The sequence below is a fragment of the Monodon monoceros genome, unplaced genomic scaffold (genome assembly GCF_005190385.1).
Source record: "Monodon monoceros isolate NGI ecotype Baffin Bay Population unplaced genomic scaffold, NGI_Narwhal_1 Super_Scaffold_13, whole genome shotgun sequence".
Lineage (NCBI taxonomy): Eukaryota > Metazoa > Chordata > Mammalia > Artiodactyla > Monodontidae > Monodon > Monodon monoceros.
Window position 1 is genome coordinate 61,906,516 of NW_021703769.1, and position 13,362 is coordinate 61,919,877.

The window sequence follows — 13,362 nt, forward strand, 5'->3', positions numbered from 1 at the left end:
TTGGTGGGCAGAAAATTTTAATTTTGATGAAGTCTAATTTTTCAAAATTTACTTTTTAGGGTTGTGTTTTTGTGCCCTGTTCAATAAAACCTTTGTCCAACCAAGGTCATGAGCATTTTCTCTTTTTTTTTTTCTGTAAGTGTTAAGGTCCTGAGTTTTATGTCTAAATTCATGATTAATCTTGAACTAATTTTTGTTTATGTGGACAAAGAGGTCAAGGTTTTTTCTTTCTATATAGAATTCAGTTGTTTTAGCAACATTTGTTACAAAGATGCACTTTACCCCATAGAACTGACTTGGCATTTTTATGAAAATATCAACTGACCATATAAGTGTCAGTCTGCTTCTACATACTGTGTTCTTTTCCATTGATCTAGATTTCTATACTACTATCCTATTATCAACCTGTCTTTATTACTGTAGCTTTAGAATAAGACTTGAAATGAGATAGTGTTAGTTCTCCAGCTTTGTTCGTCTTTTCAATATTGTTTTGGTTATTCTATATCTGTAGTATTGCCATATAAATTTTAGAATTATCTTGTGTATTTATAATGAGTAGCCTGCTGGAATTTTGATAGGAATCATGTTGGATTTGTGTACCGGTTTAGGGACAGTGAATATCTTAACAATATTGAGCCTTCCAATCTATGAACATTGTATAACTAACTCTCCACTTATTCAGGGTTTTACTTTTTCTCAGTAATATTTTGTGGTTCTTTTTATACATCTTTATTGGAATATAACTGCTTTACAATGTTGTGTTAGTTTCTACTGTACAACAAAGTATTTTGTGTTTTTTAGTAGGCTTCTTGCATATATTTCATTAGATGTTTTTCCTATATGTTTATACTTTTGATGTTATTGAAGATTATATTGTTTCTTTGTATTTTGAGACAACTTCAAACTTTTCAAAAAGTTAAAGGTACAGAACAAAGAAACTTTTCTTCAGGAGCATTTGAGAATAAATTGCCAACACTATATTCTATTAACCCCTAATACTTTATATATATTTCCTAAAAACAAGGATGTTACCCTAAATAACCACAACACAATCATCAAAATAAGAAAATAAACATGAATACTTTATTAACATATAATCGTCAGACTCCGTTCAAGTTTTGTCAGTTGTTCCCTAAATGCTCTTTATAGGAAAATGGTCTGATCCTTTCAGTATTTAGCTGTACTATTCTGAAACAATTCCTCAGTCTTTCTTTCATTTTCATGACCTTAACAAATTTTATTTTAAAGAGCTTGAGTTGGTCTGGTCTTTCCTTTTGCTTAGATTCAGGTTATTCATCTTTGGCATAAATATCACAGAAGTAAGGCTCTATTCTTATCGCATCCTACAAGGGTTACATAGCTTTGATTTGTTCTATTACTGATGATTTCACTAAAACGGTGTCTATTAGACTTCTCCACTGTAAATTTTTATCCCTTTGCAATAAGTATTTTGTGTAGCTGGTATTTTGAGACTGTCTTAATCTTCATCAAACATTGAATTTATTCATTTCTATCAGTATAGGTGCATGCATTCTTATTTTATTTAATAAGCTTGAATCCATTAATATCATTCTTCATTTTGATGCTCAAATTGCCCCTGATTTAGCTGATAGGAGCACCTTCAAGCTAGTGCTCATGTCTTTTTGACATACCCACGCTGTTCTTTGACTACATCCTTACTTTCTGACAAAATATGTTCCAGGCTCATCTTTTACTTTTCTTGCTTTAGACCTGGAATCAGCCATTTATCCAAGAAGCTCTTAATCCTTTTATTTCAGAATGGTGTTTAGAAACCAACATCTGGGCCTTAGATATGCTCATTACTGTATATATTGCTTGTATGGGTATCTGTCTATATTTACTGAAAATCACTGGTTTACACCAATACATTCAATTCCATCCAGCAACACAGAGTTCATTCTAATTTTCTCCCTTTCCATGTTTGTAAATCCCTTTACTGACAGTGAGAAACTTAACTTCTGTTACCCTCAATGTATTTACTTATCTGACCCGTCCACCTATAAGTACCAATACCCATCATTGCTGCCACCCCTGCACACCCTACTCAGACTCCAACACCTTGTGCTAGGCTCCCCTCCCACATGGATGCCTTATTCAACCTGCATTGGCTTTGGTGCCCGACACCTGGCCACTCTCCCATGTGCAGATAACCCTTTCACTCTGCTTAGGTTCGGACACCTTGCAGTGGGCCAGGCTGTCATGTAAATGTCCTCTTCATTATGCTTGGGCTTCAGCACTATGTACTGTCCCATTACAGCTTTGCCCCACTTCCCTGAAGGGATGCCTAATCATGTTCAGCCCCACCTAGTGACTTTTGGACTGAATTATCCAGGAAGGAAAGGGGAAAGGAAGAGGAAAGAGCTAGTACGTTTTTAAATTTCAGTTTTAAATTGTTTATTGCTTATATGTGGTTATACAATTAATTTTTTATATCAAACTTATATCCTATCACTTTGTTAAATTTACTAATTAGTTTTAGAGGTTGGAAGATTTCTTTGGACATTCTACATATGCAATAATGTAGTTTGCAAATAATTAGAATTCTATCTTTTTTCTAATCTTTATACATTTATTTATTTTTCTTTTATTTTTTATTGTACTACATATGATTTCCAGGATAATGCTGAATACAAGTGATGAGAGCAACATTATTGCCTTGCTTTTATCTGGGGGAAAGGATTAACATTAAGTATGGTAAGAGATATGGTGGTAGCTGTAAGTTTTTCACGGATTTGCTTTTTAGCTTGAGAAAATGTTTTTTTTTTTCTTATTCCTAGTTTGCTGAGTTTTTTTAAATTACAAAAAGGTATTGAATTTCTGTATCTCTTGGGATGATTATATGATTTTTCTCTTTTCTTTCACTAATGTTATATATTACATTGATTTTTTTGAATGTTAAATCAATCTTATATTCCTAGGATAAATCTTACCTGGTCATGATGTATTAACTTTAAAAAATATTGTGGAATTCTTTTTGCTAAGATTTTCATAACGACTTTTGCATTTCTTCATGAGGTATTTTGGTCTGCAATTTTCTTCTCTGTAGTAATCTTTGTCAACTGTTAATATCAGGGTTATGTGGGCCTGCTAAGATGACTTAGAAAGTGTTTCATCTTCTCTTTTCCAAGAGGGTTGAGTAGAATTGATATAATTTCTTCTTTAAAAGTTTTGTAGAATTTCCTGCTGACACCATCTAGGCTAAAGCTTTCTTTCTTTTTAACTGTGAACTCAATTTCTTTAATACATATGAGGATATTTAGATGTTTTCTTATGTCAGTTTTAATAATTTGTTTTTTTCACGAATCTGTCCATTTCATTAAAGTTTTTGAATTTGACATAAAATTGTTCAAAATACTCCCTGACCATCCTTTTAATGTTTGTGTTATCTGTAGTCATGTTCCTCTTTTTATTCCTCTTCTGGATAATTTTTTATTTTCACCTCTTTTTATTTCAGTCTTGGTAGGCATTTATGAATTTCATTAGTCTGTTTAAGAACCAGCTTGTGACTTTATTTATTTTCTCTATTGTTTCCCTGTTTTTTACTTTACTAATTTTTGCTCTTTATGCTCTCTTCTTTCTGCGGACTTTGTTATTTTTCTAGTTTGTTAAGGTAAAACCTTACATACAGGATTGGAAAATAGAAGAGTAGATGGAAGTAAATATTTTGTGGGCCATGCAGTCTCAGTTACAACTATCCTACTTTTCCATTGCTGCATGAAAGCAGCCATAGACAAAATGTAAATCAGTGGGTGTACCTGTTGTTCCAAAAAAGGTTATTTATAAAAACAGGCAGCAAACTGGATTTAGCCCATGGCTATAGTTTACTGACTCCTGCCTTAGATTATTGATTTTAAAATTGTATCCCTTTCAAATAATAAGCATTTGATACCCACCCTAAATTTTCCTCTAAGCACTTCTTTAGCTACATCTCATAAATTTCTATATGCTCTATTTTCATTATTATTCAGTCCAGAATATTTTCTAATTTCCCTCATCATTTCTCCTGATTAACGAGTTACTTATAAATGTGTTTTTTAATTTACAAATTGGGGATTTTCTAGATATTTTATTTTTTATTGAATTATAATTTAATGCTGTTGTGGTTAGAGAATATCTTCTGTTTGATTTAAAATTTTTTATATTTATTAAGTTTTTGGAGAATGTTCCATGTCAATTTACTTTATATGTTTGAAGCTCTGTTGTTAGGCCCTGTAACAGGATTGTTATGTCTATTTGATGACTTCATACTTTTATCATTATGAAATGTTCCTTCTTATCTATAGTAGTACTATTTTATTTAATTTTACTTTGTTTGGTATTAATACTGACTTACCAGCTTCCTTATGCTTAGTATTTATATGGTACCCATTGTACATCAACCTGTATTTTTCTTTATAATTAAAGTGTATTGTTGTAGTTGTTTGTAACAGTTAGTTATTAGATATTTTCCCCTCAGCAGTCTGACAATCTCTGCCTTCTAACTGGATGGTTTTGTAATTTAATGTAATTATTAATATGATTGAGTATTACGATATTTTCTTTGGTATAGCTTGAGTGAGTTGTTTTGATTCTTTGGGTGAGAGCCACTGTCACTCATGACTTTCTATGTCTGAAATGGAAGGGAACCCACTGACTTTATTCTGAGTACTAAAATTTCCAGATAAACTTGAGATACAGTACAACAAATGTTGATAATGCTGCCTCAACCAATGCAGTACCTTGACTACAATAATGTCTTTGATTCTCCATCCCTCCCTATGTCTACAACGTTTGCAATATGACATTGTAGCTCCTTTCATAAATAGGTGGAACTTGTTTCCCTTCCCCTTAAATCTGGGCTCACCTTGTAACTTACTTTGGCCTATAGAAAGTGATAGAAGTGACAGTGTGTCAGTACTGAGAGTAGACCTCAGTAGGCTTTGTAGCTTCTACTTCTTCCCTTGGAACTCCGTCTAGCTGCCATGGGCTAGCCTGATGGATGTAGAGATTCACAGGACTCAGTCACTCCCTCCCCTCCTGCCAGCAGCCAACCAACCATAAGCCATATAATGCTATCCTTGACCAGGTAACTCCTGGTGACTTTGCCAGCTGACTGCAGACACAAGGTCAAATCACCCAAGCATTGCTCAAATCAATAAAACTTCCCTGTTTATCAACAGACTCCTCAGCAATAATAAATGCTTGCTGTTTTAAACCATCAGTACAGGTGATACAGCTACTTAAATTTCCTTCATTCAAGTGAAGATTGGAATATACTCTGCAATAAGGAGGTGAATTCTGTGTAGTCCTGGCAGTCTTGCTGAAGGATCCAGTCATCTGCATGGGATAGGAAGAAAACAGAATTACTTTTTTCAACAGCCTGCCTGAGAGTTCCACTTGGGAAGAAATTGTTTTTATTTGCAAAAATACGGTAGAAGCCTTCTTATCTGATACAATTAGAACTGGTAGTTGGCTGGTTAATCTAGCAGAAGAATTAGAATTGCCTATTAGTCATGAGCTTTCAGCTTTCTGTGGGGAGCAGTCAGTATGTTTTATAGAGGAAATAGAGAATGTTGCTTATTTTGATAAAGTAGATTTAGTGGAGGTTGGTTAGGAACATACTTTCTGTAGCTTGTGGCTCCCCTATTTATGGAAAGAGAGGGCCTAGATGGATATCTAAGAAGAGAAGGAATCATTATTATATATAAAAGTCTGAGTTCTGAATCACAGATGTGGAAATGATGCCCCTCCTTCATTCATTAATGCAGAAGACTTTACTGTATTTTTCCAAACAAATAAGGATTTATTGAGCCCCTCTTGGGAGCTTGATATAATTAGGAATTTGTTCCGTTCACCCACTATATCACAAGTACATTAGTGCCTGGCACAGATTGAGTACCATCTACCGGATGAATTTATAAGTAGAAGGGAACTTATATCATTTGATTGAAAGAGTAAAAATTAATAATTTTAAATCTGGCAGTTGAGTTTCTTTTAGGGAGAGACCTACTGCTATTTAGGAAAATAGCTTCATATAGATGACTTGGGTTTGGAAGGCATAGTTAGAAAAGAGTGAAATAAAGAGATTGTGAAAACTGACTTTCATAAGAGATTAACAGTAACTTGGGAGTTACTGGCTTGCATGGAGCAAAGGAAAGGCTTAGGAGGAGGAAGGAGAGAGAAAATGGGGCTGAGGTGGGTGGTCCATGGGAATCCTGTTGGCAGATAGGGAGACTGAAGGAATTTTAAGACAGTGAGGTGATTTACTGCTACAGTTTTGGCTGTGGTGTAAAATTTTCTTCATTGTCCCAAACTTTCAGTAAAAGTCTGCCACACTTACAGCCTGGGGTTCAGGGATGGAGATTAGTGTCTGGTAACAGTGCAGAAATGGGCAGGCAGTGTGTTTATCAACAAACTGAATGGTCTCACCTGAATTGGGGGACTCTGAGCTAGAAATGATTAAGTGATTATGACAACCCTGTCTCAATATCTCAAGAATCTCCACGGAGATGGGGATCAGCATTGAGCTTTTCCACAGCACATGGCATGTGGCTTGAGCTAATTTCATTTGAATTTCAAAGAATGGGTGATTCAGGGAAGCTGATAACAGGATGGTGTGGATATCATTTTAGATATTAAGAAAACAGACCTTTTAGGTGATTGCCAAGTTGATTGGCACAAGATGCTAGGAATAAGCAAACCTTCCGGAGAATATTGCTCCAAAGGAACTTTTCACCTTCACACCCTACTTCTCATTAATGTAACTGGATAAGGCATAGGGAGACACCCTCCCGTTTTTTCTGCTTTAACTTAACACTCAAAGACTATTTTTTGGCTTTAAGTACATGTTAAACACACACACACACACACAACATATATTTGTTTCTTTTCTGGTTGGAGATAGTGATAAATTCTTAACTTATCATTCTTAATTGATAAAGTCTGTGCAAACTGTTCTCTTTTATCATTGTTCTCTATTATCTCTCCCATACTAAGATTTGAAAAATAGGAATTTACAAAGAATTATTTTTCAGAATGTTTTTAGCAACATCACATGATTATAATATTTTTATGGTTAGAAAATTTCCCCCCTGTCCACTTGAGTATCACACAAGCTTCTCATAACAGACACAATTGAAGCCTTGGTATAGTGCTAGTTAGTCACTCTGGAGAGCGGTGGATGAAAGGTAAGCCTCCTTCAGGCACCTTTTAAAGAGGCTTAGTCATTGAAGAACCTGGTTATAGAGGTCTGAAGCCTGGGTGTCAGATCAGAGCAGGAGCCCTGGGGTAAAAAATGTCTAACTTCCTTAGCCCCACCCTTGACATTTGTTTCTTGGAGTAGGTGACTACCTACCCCTGGGGGCTTTCTGATTGAGGAAGCAAGGGGATCCTGATGCATGCCACACCTCTACCCTGCCCCCCAAATTATCTGTCTCTTTTTAATATTGATTTATAGTTCTTTATATATCTGATTATGAGTCCTTTGTTACATATTTGTATCTTCTTCTGCTATGTAGCTTGCCTTGTAAAATGATATTTTTTGAGCTGAATTTCTTAGTTTTAATTAAATATAATTTATCCATCTCCTCCTTCTTCCTTTATGGTTAGTGGTGGTGTTGTTTGGTTCTGTTTAAGAAAATTTTGCCTCTCTTAGGGTCATAAAAACATTCTCCTGTATTATTTTCTATACATTTCTTGTTTTCTTTTCATGCTTAGGTCTATAATCTATTGGAATTAGTTTTGTGTATGGTGTGAAGTAGTAGTAAAAGCTTGTTTTCCCCATAGAGATGTCAAATTGATTTAGCATTAATTGTTTTTTATAATGTTGATTGTTCCAATAAATTAGGTTACCGTATATGTGGGTATGTTTCTGAACTCTATTTTATTCCATTGGACTATTTATTTAAGATTAACAAAACTCTGTCTTGTTAATAACTGTAGCTTTAAAGTAAATCTTGATATTTAACAGTGTAAGTCCTCCACATTTGTTCTTTGCTATTCTAGATCCTTTTCATTTTCATATTTTAGAACCAGCTTACTGATCTACCCAAAAGTTCTGCTAGCAATTTAATTGGAATTGCATTTGAATCTATAGATAATTTTGGGGGCAATTGACATCTTTAAAACATTGGGTTTTCCAATTCAAGAATATTATATATCCCTCTATGTATTTAGATCTTCTTGAATTTCTCTCAGTAATATTTAGTAATTTTCCATGTAGAGGTCTTGCACATTTTTCCTTAGATTGATTCCTAGATATTTGATGTTTTCTGGTATCATCTGAAGTTAATGGTATCATTAAAAATTTTTCATTTTCTAATCATCACTAGTATATAGAAATACTATTGTGTTTTATATAACTTGGTATCTAGTGTTGTTACTACAATTACTTATTAATTCTAATATTTATTTGAAAATTCTTTTCAAATATGTATACAATCATGGTGTCTGAGAATAATGATAGCTTTGTTTCTTCCTTTACAAGCCTTATACTTTGTTTTAGCCTTATTGCACTGGAGGAGACCTTGCATACAGTGTTAAATAGTAGTGACAGCCAACTTCCTTGTCTTATTCCCAACCTCAGAGAGAAAGCTTTTGATATTTTGCCAGTAAATATGTTTCCTTTAGGATGTTTGTAGACACACTTTATCAATGTAAAAATGTTCCTTTCAATTCTTAATTTGCGAAAAGTTTTTTTTTTTAAATTATGAATGGCTCTTCGGTTGTATCAGAAACATTTTCTGTATTTATTGAGATACTGGTTTTTTCTTTAACATATTAAGTTGCTTAATTACATTGATATAGTTTTGAATTATAAACAAACATTGATTTCCTGGAATAAATTGTGTTTTGCTGAATTTGTTAAGCTCATAACTAATTTAGTATTTTTGCACCTGTGCTCATGAGAGAGATTGGCCTGAAAATTTTTTCTTGTAATGTCCTTTATCAGGTATTTATATCAAGATTATTCTGTCATCATAGCATGAGTTGGTAAGTGCATCCTCTTGCTCTGTTCTCTGAAAGATTTGTATAAGATGGGTGTTATTTTTTCCTTAAATATTTGGAAGAATTAACAAGTGTAGCTATCTGGGTCTGGAGGGGGTGTGTGCGTGTGCATATGTGCACACATGTGTGTGAAAGCTTTTAAATTATGGATTCAAGTTTTTAACAGATATAAGATGATTCATGTTTGTTAATCCTTATGTTAGCTTGGTAAATTGTATTTTTCATGGAATTCCTTCATTTCATAACAATTTTCAAATTTACTGGCTTAAAGTTATTAAATATGTTCTCTTAGGATCCTTTTAATGTTTTTAGAATCATGAGTAATTTTCCCTTTCTTATGCCTAATATTGGTAATTTGATTCTCTTTCCTTTTTTCTTTGATCAGTCATGCTTGGCATTTATTAATTTCATTTGCCCTTCTAAAGAATCAGTTTTTGGCTTTGTTGATTTTTTCTTTCACATGGTTATTTTCTATTTCATTATTTCTTCTATTATTGTTGTTATCATCATTATTTTAGGGGGAAATTTCATTTCCTGTTCTTTTTGTAGCTTCTTGAGATAAATGCTTAGATATTTGATTTTTACCCTTTCTTCTTTGCAGTATATGTACTTAAAACTATAAATGTCACTCTAAGTGGTGCTTTACCCCTGTCATATCCCTTTCTGAGACATCCCTGAAGTCAGTAGTAACGGGAAGTCCTCCCAGTGGGAAGAACTCAGAGCAGTGCACCTGGTTGTTCATTTTGCTTGAAAGGAGAAATGGCCAGACGTGATTATTTACCAATTCTGTTTGTATGGCCAATTGTTTGGCTGGATGGTCAGGGACCTGGAAGGAACATGTTTGGAAATTTGGTGACAAGGAAATTTGGTCTATGTGGACAGACCTCTCTGAATGGGTAAAAAATGTGAAGATATTTGTGTCCTACGTGAATGCTAACCAACGGATGACCTCAGCAGAAGCAGCATTTTAATTATCAAGTGGATAGGATGACCTGTTCTATGGATACCAGTCAACCTCTTTCCTCAGCCATTTCCCAGAGGGCTCATGAACTAAATGACAGGGACAGAGATTATGCATGGGCTCAGCAACATGGCTTTCTACTCACCAAGGCTGAGCTGACTACAGCCACTGCCCAATCTGCCAACAACAGAGACCAACACTGAGCCCCCAATATGACACCATTCTCTAGGATGATCAGCTAGCTACCTGGTGGCGGGTTGATTACATTGGACCCCTTCCATCAAAGGTCATTTTGTTCTTACTGGAATAGACCTTAACTCTGGATATGGACTTGCCCTACCTGCACACAATACTTCTGCTAAAACTTCCATCTGTGAACTTACAGAATGTCTTATTCATCACGATATTGCACACAGCATTGCTCTGATCAAGGCAGTCACTTCACAGTAAAGGAAGTGTAGCAGTGGACCCATGCTCATGGAATTCACTGGTGTTACCGTGTTCCTTACCATCTTGAAGCAGATGGCTTGATAGAGCAGTGGAATGGACTTTTGAAGACTCATTTACAGTGCCAGCTAGATGGCATTATCTTGCAGGGTTTGGGCAAGGTTCTCCAGAAGGCTGTATATGCTTGAATCAGTATCCAATATATGATGCTGTTTTCCCCATAACTAGGATTCACAGGTTCAGGAATTAAAGGGTGGCAAGAAGAACGATCCTGAAGGTGGTTCAGTGAGATATCACCTCGCTCCAGTCAAAATGGCCATTATCAAAAAGTCTACAAATAGCAAATGTTGGAGGGGTTGTAGAGAAAAGGGAACCCTCCTGCACTGTTGGTGGGAATGTAAGTTGGTGCAGCCACCATGGAAAACAGTATGGAGGTTCCTAGAAAAACTAAAAAGAGAGCTACCATATGATTCAGCAATTCCGCTCCTGGGTATATATCCGAAAAAGACGAAAACACTAATTCGAAAAGATCCATGCACCCCAGTGTTCATAGCATGGCATTATTTACAATAGCCAAGATATGGAAGCAATCCAAATGTCCATCACCAGACAGATGGGTAAGGAAGATGTGGTTTATGTATATATCCATTTACTTTTAATATTAATTACTGAAGTATTTACATTTAAATATACCATCATATTTTTGTTTCACTTGTTTATGATTTCTTGTTTTCTTTTGAATTTATGTTTTTACTTCTATTTACCTCTCCTACCTCCCATTCCACTGTTGCCATGTATTTTAATTCTAAAAATATCTTATACTACATGACATACTATAAATGTTTTAGCAGTCAATATTCATTTAGATTTACTCACATGTATGTCTTTTCCAGCAATGTTTATTACTTCCTGTTGCCATAAGTTCCTCCACGGTCATTTTTTCTACCTGAAAAACTCCCTTTAGTACTTCCTGTAGTACCAGTCTGCTGTAATTTAATCTCTCAGTTCTTTTGTGTGTGTGTGTATGTTTGTGTGTGTGTGTGTGTATGTGTGTCTGTGTGTGTATGTCTGAAAATGTATTTTTTTCTACATTTACTTTAAAGGGATTTTTTTGGGTTGAGTATAGAACTGTAGGTTGGCAGTTGTTTTAAAGATGCCACATCATTATCTTTTAGTTTCTGTCACTTCAATTGAGAAATCTGCTGTTAGTCTTATTGATACTCCTTGGAAAGTAATAGTGGCTTTTCTCTACTGTAGCTGCTTTTTGCAGGCCTTTGTCTTTGATTTGCAACTATGTGTCTAGATATTTTGTTTTGTATTCATTTCCTTTCACTGTTTGTAGAGCTTCTGGAATCTGTACAATGATCTTCCATCATTTTGGAAAATTTCTAATCCTTATCTCTTCAAATATTTATTTTATATCTTTTCTATTCTCTCCTTCTGAGACTGTAATTACACATTTGTTAACCAATTTCACCATATCCCGTGGGTCATTTGTCTGTTTTCCATATTTTCCCTGTCTGTGCCTCTCAACTTGGGTATATTCTAATTATTTACCTTTCATTTCATTACTCTTCCTTGCTCTGTTTTATCTTCTGTTAAAATCACTACTGAATTACCAATATGAGTTACTGTATTTTTATTTATTTATTTACTTTAGGTCTTTTTTTTTTTGACATCTTTATTGGAGTATAATTGCTTTACAATGGTGTGTTAGTTTCTGCTTTATGACAGAGTGAATCAGCTATACATATACATATATCCCCATATCTCCTCCCTTTTGTGTCTCTCTCCCACCCTCCCTATCACACCCCTCTAGGTGGTCACAAAGCATCCAGCTGATCTCCCTGTGCTATGCGGCTGCTTCCCACTAGCTATCTATTTTACATTCAGTAGTGTATATAAGTCCATGCCACTCTCTTACCTTGTCTCAGCTTACTATTACCCCTCCCCGTGTCCTCAAGTCCATTCTCTACGTCTGCGTCTTTATTCCTGTCCTGCCCTGAGGTTCTTCAGACCATTTTTTTTTCTTTTTTTAGATTCCATATATATGTGTTAGCATATGGTATTTGTTTTTCTCTTTCTGACTTACTTCACTCTGTATGACAGACTCTAGGTCCATCCACCTCACTACAAATAACTCAATTTCGTTTCTTTTTATGGCTGAGTAATATTCCATTGTATATATGTGCCACATCTTCTTTATCCATTCATCTGTTGATGGACACTTAGGTTGCTTCCATGTCCTGGCTATTGTAAATAGAGCTGCAATGAACATTTTGGTACATGACTCATTGAATTATGGTTTTCTCAGGGTATATGCCCAGTAGTGGGATTGCTGGGTCATATGGTAGTTCTACTTGTAGTTTTTTAAGGAACCTCCATACTGTTCTCCATAGTGGCTGTATCAATTTACATTGCCACCAACAGTGCAAGAGGGTTCCCTTTTCTCCATACCCTCTCCAGGATTTATTGTTTGTAGATTTTTTGATGATGGCCATTGTGACCAGTGTGAGATGATATCTCATTGCAGTTTTGATTTGCATTTCTGTAATGATTACTGAGCATTCTTTCATATGTTTCCTGGCAATCTGTGTATCATCTTTGGAGAAATGTCTATTTAGGTCTTCTGCCCATTTTTGAATTGGGTTGTTTGCTTTTTTTTTGATATTGAGCTGCATGAGCTGCTTGTAAATTTTGGAGATTAATCCTTTGTCAGTTGCTTCATTTGCAAATATTTTCTCCCATTCTGAGGGTTGTCTTTTGGTCTTGTTTATGGTTTCCTTCGCTGTGCAAAAGGTTTTAAGTTTCATTAGGTCCCATTTGTTTACTTTTGTCTTTACTTCCATTTCTCTAGGAGGTGGGTCAAAAAGGATCTTGCTGTGATTTATGTCATAGAGTGTTCTGCCTATGTTTTCCTCTTTAGAGTTTTATAGTGTCTGGCCTTA